Source organism: Lolium perenne, chromosome 7 (genome assembly GCF_019359855.2).
Source record: "Lolium perenne isolate Kyuss_39 chromosome 7, Kyuss_2.0, whole genome shotgun sequence".
NCBI classification, from domain to species: Eukaryota; Viridiplantae; Streptophyta; class Magnoliopsida; order Poales; family Poaceae; genus Lolium; species Lolium perenne.
This window is the reverse complement of record NC_067250.2, coordinates 26,044,639-26,057,304: the sequence shown is the minus strand read 5'-3', so window position 1 is coordinate 26,057,304 and position 12,666 is coordinate 26,044,639.

Here is a 12,666-nt window from a genome sequence, read left to right as displayed (position 1 = left end):
GCGCAAGGCAAATGTATGTCCTTCCTAAGTTTTCCTTTTACCGGTCTCAAGGTGGTTGTTGGGAGACCGGTTATAGGACAGATAACCGCACTATCAAGAGGGGCTTTCGGTTGGGTAACTTGATCACATCGTCTTAGGGAGCTAAACACTTTCATGCTTTGCATTCCATAAATCTTGTTGATTCTTGGTATTTCTCTGTGTGAGGTTCTTGGACTTTTTTCTAGCTTTACAACAAGCCCAAGTTCGTCGAAAACGGAATCCATATGCATCCTCTATTGCGTTTTCGAGTTTGGAAGTTTTACCGGTGTCTCTTTTATAGATAGGTCAAAACATTCATCTTGTTGTTTTTACTCTGTGGGTGTACAATGATGTTTCTATGCATGAAGTTGTAGGTCTTGTTGTTCTGATTCCAACAAGCCCAAGATCATCGAAATCGGAGTCCGGACGCAAAAGTTATCACGGTTTTTGTAAAACATGTATTCTTGTTGGCCTAGTGCCTCACCCGGCGTGACCAACCGCCCCACCGGCCCACCTGGAACCACGCTCGGTGGCGCCGGCAATCTCACCGGCTCGCCCGGCATAGACCATCTCTCACACCAGTGCGCACCGGATGCAGTCCAGGCGGCATTTGGTCCTCGCCCGACGACTCGCCCGGTTTCCGCTGGGCTGGCCCGGTGCCACGCCTGGCATGACCGGCTCTCCCACCAGGCGGCCCGGTAGCACGCCCGGCGTGCCGGCCCTCCATCCAGGCTGCACCAAAAACTCCCAGATATGCCTGATGACCCACAAGTATAGGGGATCGGAACAGTCTTCGAGGGAAGTAAAACCCAAATTTATTGATTCGACACAAGGGAGACAAAGAATACTTGAAAGCCTTAACAACGGAGTTGTCAATTCAGCTGCACCTGGAAACAGACTTGCTCGCAAGAGTTTATCAGTAGTAACAGTTTTATAGCAGTAGCAGTAGTGAAATAACAGCAGCAGAGTAACAAAGACAGCAGTAGTGATTATAGTAAACAGCAGGATTAAAATACTGTAGGCACAGGGATGAATGAACGGGCGTTGCATGGATGAGAGAAACTCATGTAACAATCAAAGCAGGGGCATTTGCAGATAATAATAAAACGGTATCCAAGTACTAATCAATCAATAGGCATGTGTTCCATATTTAGTCGTACGTGCTCGCAATGAGAAACTTGCACAACATCTTTTGTCCTACCAGCCGGTGGCAGCCGGGCCTCTAGGGAAACTACTGGATATTAAGGTACTCCTTTTAATAGAGTACCGGAGCAAAGCATTAACACTCCGTGAACACATGTGATCCTCACATCACTACCATCCCCTCCGGTTGTCCCAATTTCTGTCACTTTGGGGCCTCGGGTTCCGGACAGCGACATGTGTATACAACTTGCAGGTAAGATCATAAACAACGAATATCTTCATGAATCAATAACATGTTCAGATCTGAGATCATGGCACTCGGGCCCTAGTGACAAGCATTAAGCATAACAAGTTGCAACAATATCATAAAAGTAACATCTACGGATACTAGGCACTATGCCCTAACAATCTTATGACTATTACATGACCAATCTCATCCAATCCCTACCATCCCCTTCAGCCTACAGCGGGAGAATTACTCACACATGGATGGGGGAAACATGGCTGGTCGATGGAGAGGCGTCGGTGATGATGGCGGTGATGATCTCCTCCAATTCCCCGTCCCGGCGAGGTGCCAGAACGGAGTTTCTGGTCCCGAGGCGGAGTTTCGCGATGGTGGCGGCGTACTGGAAGGTTTCTGGCGACTTCGACTTCCTCCCGTGCGTTTTTAGGTCGAAGGCAATAAGTAGTCCGAAGGAGGGCGTCGGGGGCCAGCCGAGGCCGCCACACACTAGGGCCGCGCGCCCCCCTCCTGGGCCGCGCCGGCCTAGCGTGTGGGGCCCTCGGGCCCCCACCTGGTTTGCCCTTCTGGCTCCGCCAATATTCTGGGAAAATAGGACCTTCTGCATAAATTCCGAGGATTTTCCTGAAAGTTGGATTTCTGCACAAAAACGAGACACCAGAGCAGTTCTGCTGAAAACAGCGTTAGTCCGTGTTAGTTGCATCCAAAATACACAAATTAGAGGCGAAACAATAGCAAAAGTGTTCGGGAAAGTAGATACGTTTTGGACGTATCAACTCCCCCCAAGCTTAGCTTATTGCTTGTCCTCAAGCAATTCAGTTAACAACTGAGTGCGATAAAAGAACTTTCACGAACACATTTGCTCATATGATGTAAATATTCTCATGATATGGCAAGTACTTAAGCAATTCATAATAAGATACATGCAAATAAAATCATCTAATAGCTATATCAATCATGGAAAAGGTACCAACAAAATAATAATAAGCATCATGAATCATGTCTATTAGCAGGATTGCAATGTTCATAAAAGGATATGATAAAGTGGTATCTCGCTTGCCCGTATTTGTACAGCAAAACATAAATGCTTGGGCACCTTTGAGGTTCATGAGAAGACTGGAAGTAAAGATTATCAAAGATAAAAGCATCAAAGTTATACCACAATTAATCACATTTTGGGACAAGCATATTATACTAAGAATGACAGTTGTGCTCTCAAGAAAGTGCTCAAAGAAAGGATGGTGACTCAGCATAAAAGTAAAAGATTGGCCCTTCGCAGAGGGAAGCAGGGATTAACATGTGCTAGAGCTTTTCATTTTTATAAAGACAGAAGTAAAATGGTTTTGAGAGGTGTTTGTTGTTGTCAACGAATGGTAATGGGTACTCTAACTACCTCATCAACCGGACTTCCAAGAGCGGCTCCCATGAAATTTTATTTTTGGGTGGCACTCCTTCCAACCTTGCTTTCACAAACCATGGCTAACCGAATCCTCGGGTGCGTGCCAACAATCTCATACCATGAAGGAGTGTCTTTTTATTTTAGTTTATTTAGATGACACTCCTCCCCACCTTTGCTTTCTCAAGCCATGGCTAACCGAATCCTCGGGTGCCGACCAACAATCACATACCATGGAGGAGTGTCTATTTGTAAATTTATGAAGGTTAGTTAATTGGGGCTGGGAACCCCGTTGCCAGCTCTTTTTGCAAAATTATTGGATAAGTGGCTGTGCCACTAGTCCATTGGTGAAAGTCCATCCGGAGTAAATGACAAGATCGAAAGATAAACACCACATACTTCCTCATGAGCTATAAAACATTAACACAAATTGAGAAGCATTTTGAAGGTTTTAAAGGTAGCACATGAGAATTTACTTGGAATGGTTTGAAATGCCATGCATAGGTATTTATGGTGGACACTCTGGAATAACTTGGTTTTTAGGGGTTTGGAAGCACGAGCAGTGTTCCCGCTCAGTACAAGTGAAGGCTAGCAATAGACTGGGAAGCGACAATCAAGAGAGCAGTAACTATCATAATCATGCTTGCAGCAAAATAAATTAACAGAGGCATAAAAGTGATACAAGAACTCTGAGGTGAAGTAAATCATCGAGGCTTAATTGACTTTTGTTCAGTCATAGGCATGCGTGAGCATGTGCCAAGTTGATTCAAGTGGATTATTCAGAGGAGGATACCACAATGTCATATCTATCTATGAATAAAGCAATGCAAGCAAATATTTATGACATGCTACTCATATTAATAAATTGGAGCTAATCATGAGAGATCATGAACTACTAGACTCTCTTAAATGACATATACCTCACATGAACCAACTAAGCATGCTCACATGGATGAGTATATGTACAAAAATGAAAACAAATAGAGTTCATACCAGCCTCTTACCACAGTCGGATTGTTGTTGATTTTCATTATTGCCTTTTCACTTGTGTAGCTTGAATAATATGGAATGAAAACCAAACTCCAACCACCGAAGACCCTGAACTCCATAATGAACTTTACAAAACCAAAGAAGAACAGCAAATATTTTTGGTGTTTTCGAATTAGAAACAAGAACAAAAGGAAACAACCAAACAAAGCAAAATCTTTTTGGATTTTCTTATAGCAAACCAACGATAGCAAATAAAGCAAAATGAAAGCAAGAAACCAAAATAACAAATGGTAAAGAGAAACAACAGAAATATTTTTGGTCTTTTTGTGTTTTAGGAAAGAAACAAAACAAAAACAAGAGAATGAAGACTAGAAGAAACACATAAAAGCAGGATGACAGAAATCTGCCAAAACCTGACAGCAGTACAGAAATCGATTTTTACAAAAATCTTTCGTTGCTCAGTTCGAAAAGTGTTCAACTAATGAAAGTTAGATAATAACCTGGGGAACATGCACAAAAATTTTCAACTCAAAATAACGTTCTGGCTGTGCGCACGAATTTTTTTAGTAACAGTCCAGAATCTGTTTTCAGGCAGCACTTCCCCAAATATCATCTCCCTCTCATTAGAAAACCACTCAAAGAAACTAAACAAGTATATACAAGTATCCAGCAACCATAATATGCAAAGAATGAGTTATGCCGGTATACCTCCCCCCAAGCTTAGGCTTTAGCCTAAGTGGAGATCAACCCCAGCGAGGGTCAGGGTTCCATGCCGGCGAATCGTACATGGCGTGATCATAATAAGGTTCTTGTGCAGAAGAATAACACGGAGGCTCCGTATAACCGTAATGTTGATGCGAGGAGCTCGCTGCATCGGATGACAAGTCAAGGTGTTCATCGGCCCCCTCCGTGCCGCCTCTTGCCTGGTGGCCATCTCCCTCCAAGTATGCATTCAGTTCACCTTCTGTGACTGACCAATTCTTCCTGGAATCAAAGTTAAACAGAACAGGTGCAGGCAATCCTACTAGTTTTTCAGTTTTCTTAGTTGTTCTCCAAGTTTTCTTATAAAATGTTATCTTGTAAAACAGGTTACTCAAGTTAGACGAATCAGAAACAAATTCATGTTTAATCATAGAGACTATATCAAGTTTTTCTACGGAAAGCTGAATATCAAGATGGTGAGGTTCTACACCATGCATAGCTAATAAACGAGAGGCGATGAGACCTCCACAGATTCCGCCCTTCTCACGGTTAGTGGCAAGTCTAGAAGCTATCAAAGCACCCAAATTATAGGTCTTATTACCTTGCAATGCAACAGCTAGAAAAGCTAAATCCTGGATAGATAATTTACTTCCATTCTTTCTAGCTAGAACGCACTTGGTGATGAAATAAGCAAAGTAACGAATAGCTGGGAATTGAATACTACTAATTTTACCACCATCCTCTGAGAAGCTTCTTCCATGACAAATCATTTTGTAGAGATTCAAGAGCTCTTGCGGCGATCCCCTCATCTTCTCGCACGATCCCCATTGCGGCACTCTAATTGTTGCACAAAAATCATTGAATGGCAAGTTGACAGTTTTATTATAAATTTTGTACCGAACCATGGGGTTAGATCGTGACCAATTGAATTCAAAATCCTGCACTACAGACATAGTCAATTTTGCATATTGGCATGGTTCACCAACAACAAAATCATCCAACCTTGCACGAGAGATTAGACTTTGAACATCTTGCAAGATTCCTGCACTCCTCATAAAATCCACGCACGGGTAGTAAGCGGGGTATACTCCTTCTTCGCGGTGAACTCTCATGACCTGTTGCACCTCCAATTCTTGTTGGTTGAGTTGGTGCCTACTCCCTTCCATTTTCTGAAATTTTTCAACAAACATTATAAAATTTGATTTGGTGACATATAATTGAGGGAAACTACCATAGGAACTTGCTAGAGTACTAATCCCACTTAGAACAAGCATGCAAGCTCACTAAACATGTTACCTACAGCAGCAAAATATTCAAGATATACTCCACTAAACAAAATTCTATTTGGATAATTGAAGGAGTCACATACCGGAGAGCAAATGTGCCAAATTTCAGACCGAAATCTGGGCTGAGAAAAGAGATCGAGAAATCAGGAACTCTTGAGCAAAAACGCGAGTGAGAGGAACCTGGTGCGAGTTTTTTCGGGAGAGAGAAGAAAGTGGGAAGAAGAGATGATGAAGTGGGGCAAGGAGGGGTCCACACAACAGGGTGGTGCGCCCCCTTGCTGGCCGCGCCGGCCTGTGGGGTGCCACCATGGGGTGCCCCACTGGTCATCCCCAAGTGTTCCTAGGTGCCTCGTCGAAAAATAGGACTAATGGTATAATTTTTGCGAATTTTTGAAAACTTTGAAAAATGCACATTTCTGGGTGTTAAATTTATTATTACTGGGCAGAAAAAGATTTTGAAATCTCTAATTAACTAAAGAACTTTGCAAAACAAAAGTGCTACAGCAAGTAGATCAAGTGGAGGAAGAAAGAAATGTTGTTTAGCTCTTCTATGCATATAAAATGTATTTGTTAACAAGGTTGATCAAGTCTTGCCACCAAATAATTTTACATGTCATAAGAAGAAATAAACCTCAAATCAATCATATTACCTTATATTGTATTGATACGGATCCAATCATAATAGTTTGATATCCCTCTTTGAGATCATATATAGAACAATCAATAACTCCCACTGTGACGGTTCTTGAACTGGAAATTGTATTAACTCCACATATTTTATCAGTCTTCTTGGGGAAATAGACAGTATGTTCCTTGTCATCAACATTAAAAGTGACTTTTCCTTTATTGCAATCAATAACAGCCCCTGCGGTGTTGATAAAGGGTCTCCCAAGAATAATAGACATATTATCATCTTCAGGCATTTCCAACACAACAAAATCAGTTAATATCAAGCAGTTATTAGTAACTTGAACAGGAACATCCTCACATATACCAACAGGAATAGCAGTAGATTTATCAACCATTTGCAAAGATATATTGATACGTCTCCGACGTATCGATAATTTCTTATGTTCCATGCCACATTATTGATGTTATCTACATGTTTTATGCACACTTTATGTCATATTCGTGCATTTTCTGGAACTAACCTATTAACAAGATGCCGAAGTGCCAGTTGCTGTTTTCTGCTGTTTTTGGTTTCAGAAATCCTAGTAACGAAATATTCTCGGAATTGGACGAAATCAACGCCCAGGGTCCTATTTTGCCACGAAGCTTCCAGAAGTCCGAAGAGGAGACGAAGTGGGGCCACGAGGTGGCCACACCCTAGGGCGGCGCGGCCCCCCCTTGGCCGCGCGGCCCTGTGGTGTGGGGCCCTCGTGCCGCCTCTTGACCTGCCCTTCCGCCTACTTAAAGCCTCCGTCGCGAAACCCCCAGTACCGAGAGCCACGATACGGAAAACCTTACTGAGACGCCGCCGCCGCCGATCCCATCTCGGGGGATCCAGGAGATCGCCTCCGGCACCCTGCCGGAGAGGGGATTCATCTCCCGGAGGACTCTACGCCGCCATGGTCGCCTCCGGAGTGATGTGTGAGTAGTCTACCCCTGGACTATGGGTCCATAGCAGTAGCTAGATGGTTGTCTTCTCCCCATCGTGCTTCATTGTCGGATCTTGTGAGCTGCCTAACATGATCAAGATCATCTATCTGTAATTCTATATGTTGCGTTTGTTGGGATCCGATGAATAGAGAATACTTGTTATGTTGATTATCAAAGTTATGTCTATGTGTTATTTATGATCTTGCATGCTCTCCGTTACTAGTAGATGCTCTGGCCAAGTAGATGCTTGTAACTCCAAGAGGGAGTATTTATGCTCGATAGTGGGTTCATGCCCGCATTGACACAGGACAAGTGACAGAAAGTTCTAAGGTTGTGTTGTGCTGTTGCCACTAGGGATAAAACATTGATGCTATGTCTAAGGATGTAGTTGTTGATTACATTACGCACCATACTTAATGCAATTGTCTGTTGCTTTGCAACTTAATACTGGAGGGGGTTCGGATGATAACCTGAAGGTGGACCTTTTAGGCATAGATGCAGTTGGATGGCGGTCTATGTACTTTGTCGTAATGCCCAATTAAATCTCACTATACTCATCATAATATGTATGTGCATGGTCATGCCCTCTTTATTTGTCAATTGCCCAACTGTAATTTGTTCACCCAACATGCTGTTTATCTTATGGGAGAGACACCTCTAGTGAACTGTGGACCCCGGTCCAATTCTCTATACTGAAATACAATCTACTGCAATACTTGTTCTACTGTTTTCTGCAAACAATCATCTTCCACACAATACGGTTAATCCTTTGTTACAGCAAGCCGGTGAGATTGACAACCTCACTGTTTCGTTGGGGCAAAGTACTTTGGTTGTGTTGTGCAGGTTCCACGTTGGCGCCGGAATCTCTGGTGTTGCGCCGCACTACATCCTGCCGCCATCAACCTTCAACGTGCTTCTTAGCTCCTCCTGGTTCGATAAACCTTGGTTTCTTTCTGAGGGAAAACTTGATGTTGTGCGCATCATACCTTCCTCTTGGGGTTCCCAACGAACGTGTGAGTTACACGCCATCAAGCTCTTTTTCTGGCGCCGTTGCCGGGGAGATCAAGACACGCTGCAAGGGGAGTCTCCACTTCTCAATCTCTTTACTTTGTTTTTGTCTTGCTTTATTTTATTTACTACTTTGTTTGCTGCACTAAATCAAAATACAAAAAAAAAAATTAGTTGCTAGTTTTACTTTATTTGCTATCTTGTTTGCTATATCAAAAACACAAAAAAATTAGTTACTTGCATTTACTTTATCTAGTTTGCTTTATTTACTGTTGCTAAAATGGCCAACCCTGAAAACACTAAGTTGTGTGACTTCACTAGCACAAATAATAATGATTTCCTATGCACACCTATTGCTCCACCTGCTACTACAGCAGAATTCTTTGAAATTAAACCTGCTTTACTGAATCTTGTTATGCGAGAGCAATTTTCTGGTGTTAGTTCTGATGATGCTGTTGCCCATCTTAATAATTTTGTTGAATTATGTGAAATGCAAAAGTATAAGGATGTAGATGGTGACATTATAAAATTAAAATTGTTCCCTTTCTCATTAAGAGGAAGAGCTAAAGATTGGTTGCTATCTCTGCCTAAGAATAGTATTGATTCATGGACTAAATGCAAGGATGCTTTTATTGGTAGATATCATCCCCCTGCTAAAATTATATCTTTGAGGAGTAGCATAATGAATTTTAAACAATTAGATACTGAACATGTTGCTCAAGCTTGGGAAAGAATGAAATCTTTGGTTAAAAATTGCCCAACCCATGGACTGACTACTTGGATGATCATCCAAACCTTCTATGCAGGACTAAATTTTTCTTCACGGAATTTATTGGGTTCAGCTGCTGGAGGTACCTTTATGTCCATCACTCTTGGTGAAGCAACAAAGCTTCTTGATAATATGATGATCAACTACTCTGAATGGCACACGGAAAGAGCTCCACAAGGTAAGAAGGTAAATTCTGTCGAATAAACCTCTTCCTTGAGTGATAAGATTGATGCTATTATGTCTATGCTTGTGAATGATAGGACTAATGTTGATCCTAATAATGTTCCGTTAGCTTCATTGGTTGCACAAGAAGAATATGTTGATGTAAACTTCATTAAAAATAATAATTTCAACAACAATGCTTACCGGAACAATTCTAGTAACAACTATAGGCCATATCCTTATAATAATGGCAACGGCTATGGTAATTCTTATGGGAATTCTTACAACAATAATAGGAACACACCCCCTGGACTTGAAGCCATGCTTAAAAAATTTATTAGTACACAAACTGCTTTTAACAAATCTGTTGAAGAAAAGCTTGGGAAAATTGATATACTTGCTTCTAAAGTCGATAGTCTTGCTGCTGATGTTGATCTTTTGAAATTGAAAGTTATGCCTAATGAAAATCATCATAATAAAATTACTACTACAGCAAATGCCATCCAAGTTAGAATTAATGAGAATATAAGGTTAATGGCTGAACTGCGTGCTAGGTGGGATAGAGAAGAAAATGAAAAACTAGCTAAAGAGAAGAATGTAGCTAAAGTTTGGACTATTACCACCACTAGTAATGCTAATGCTACACATGTTGCTGCACCTCCTACTATTAATAATAAAAGAATTGGTGTTAGCAATGTTTCCACTTCTAATGCAAAGCGAGAAACTGCTAAAACTGCTGAAACTGCCTGTGATAAAGCTGCTGAAATATTTTCCAACATTGGGGATGATGATCCCATTGCTTTAGATTATAATGGTTTGAATTTTGATGATTGCCACATCTCTGAAGTTATAAAGTTCTTGCAAAAACTTGCTAAAAGTCCTAATGCTAGTGCTATAAATTTGGCTTTCACACAACATATTACAAATGCTCTCATAAAAGCTAGAGAAGAGAAACTAGAGCGCGAAGCCTCTATTCCTAGAAAGCTAGAGGATGGTTGGGAGCCCATCATTAAGATGAAGGTTAAAGATTTTGATTGTAATGCTTTATGTGATCTTGGTGCAAGTATTTCTGTTATGCCTAAGAAAATTTATGATATGCTTGACTTGCCACCGCTGAAAAATTGTTATTTGGATGTTAATCTTGTTGATCATTCTACAAAGAAACCTTTGGGGAAAGTTGATAATGTTCGCATTACCGTTAACAATAACCTTGTCCCCGTTGATTTTGTTGTCTTGGATATTGAATGCAATGCATCTTGTCCCATTATATTGGGAAGACCTTTTCTTCGAACCGTTGGTGCTATCATTGATATGAAGGAAGGTAATATAAAATATCAATTTCCTCTCAAGAAAGGTATGGAACACTTCCCTAGAAAGAGAATGAAGTTACCTTTTGATTCTATTATGAGAACAAATTATGATGTTGACACTTCGTCTCTTGATAATACTTGATACACACTTTCTGCGCCTAGCTGAAAGGCGTTAAAGAAAAGCGCTTATGGGAGACAACCCATGTTTTTACCTACAGTACTTTGTTTTTATTTTGTGTCTTGGAAGTTGTTTACTACTGTAGCAACCTCTCCTTATCTTAGTTTAGTGTTTTGTTGTGCCAAGTAAAGTCGTTGATAGTAAAGTTCATATTAGATTTGGATTACTGCGCAGTTTCAGATTTCTTTGCTGTCACGAATTCCGACCTGCCTCCCTGTAGGTAGCTCAGAAAAATATGCCAATTTACGTGCGTGATCCTCAGATATGTACGCAACTTTCATTCAATTTGGGCATTTTCATTTAAGCAAGTCTGGTGCCATTTTAAAATTCGTCAATACGAACTGTTCTGTTTTGACAGATTCTGCCTTTTATTTCGCATTGCCTCTTTTGCTATGTTGGATGAATTTCTTTGATCCATTAATGTCCAGTAGCTTTATGCAATGTCCAGAAGTGTTAAGAATGATTATGTCACCTTGATACGTCCAAAACGTATCTACTTTCCCGAACACTTTTGCTATTGTTTTGCCTCTAATTTGTGTATTTTGGATGCAACTAACACGGACTAACGCTGTTTTCAGCAGAACTGTTCTGGTGTCTCGTTTTTGTGCAGAAATCCAACTTTCGGGAAAATCCTCAGAATTTATGCAGAAGGCCCTATTTTCCCAGAAAACTGACGGAGCCAGAAGGACAAGTCAGGTGGAGGCCCGAGGGCCCCACACCATAGGGCGGCGCGGCCCAGGGGGGCCCGCGCGGCCATGTGGTGTGGCCCCCTCGGCCGGCCTCCGACGCCCTCCTTCGGACTATTTATCGGCCTCGACCTAAAAACGCACGGAGAGAAGTCAAAGTCGCCAGAAACCCTCCAGAACGCCGCCACATCGCGAAACTCCGTCGCGGGAGCCAGAAGTCTCCGTTCTGGCACTCCGCCGGGACGGGGAATTGGAGGAGATCATCGCCGCCATCACCGCCAACGCCTCTACATCAACCAGCCATGTTTCCCCCATCCATGTGTGAGTAATTCCCCCGGGATGGTAGGGATTGGATGAGATTGGTCATGTAATAGCATAAGATTGTTAGGGCATAGTGCCTAGTGTCCGTAATTGGTACTTTGATGATATTATTGCAACTTGTTATGCTTAATGCTTGTCACTAGGGCCCGAGTGCCATGATCTCAGATCTGAACATGTTATTGCTTCATCAAGATATTCATTGTTTATGGTCTTACCTATAAGTTGTATACACATGTCGCTGTCCGGAACCGATGGCCCCGAAGTGACAGAAATCGGGACAACCGGAGGGAATGGTAGTGATGTGAGGATCACATGTGTTCACGGAGTGTTAATGCTTTGCTCCGGTACTCTATTAAAAGGAGTACCTTAATATCCAGTAGTTTCCCTTGAGGCCCGGCTGCCACCGGCTGGTAGGACAAAATATGTTGTGCAAGTTTCTCATTGCGAGCACGCACGACTATATATGGAACACATGCCTATTGATTGCTTTGTTCTTGGACACCATTTTATTATTATCTGCAAATGCCCTGCTATGATTGTTACATGAGTTTCTCTCATCCATGCAACGCCCGTCATCCGTCCCCGTGCCTACAGTATTTTAATCCTGCTGTTTACTAAAATCACTACTGCTGTCTCTGTTACTCTGTCTTTGTTATTTCACTACTGCTACTTGCTATAAAACTGTTATTGATAAACTCTTGCGAGCAAGTCTGTTTCAGTGCAGCTGAATTGACAACTCCGCTGTTAAGGCTTCCAAGTGTTCTTTGTCTCCCCTTGTGTCGAATCAATAAATTGGGTTTTACTTCCCTCGAAGACTGTTGCGATCCCCTATACTTGTGGGTCATCAAGACTATTTT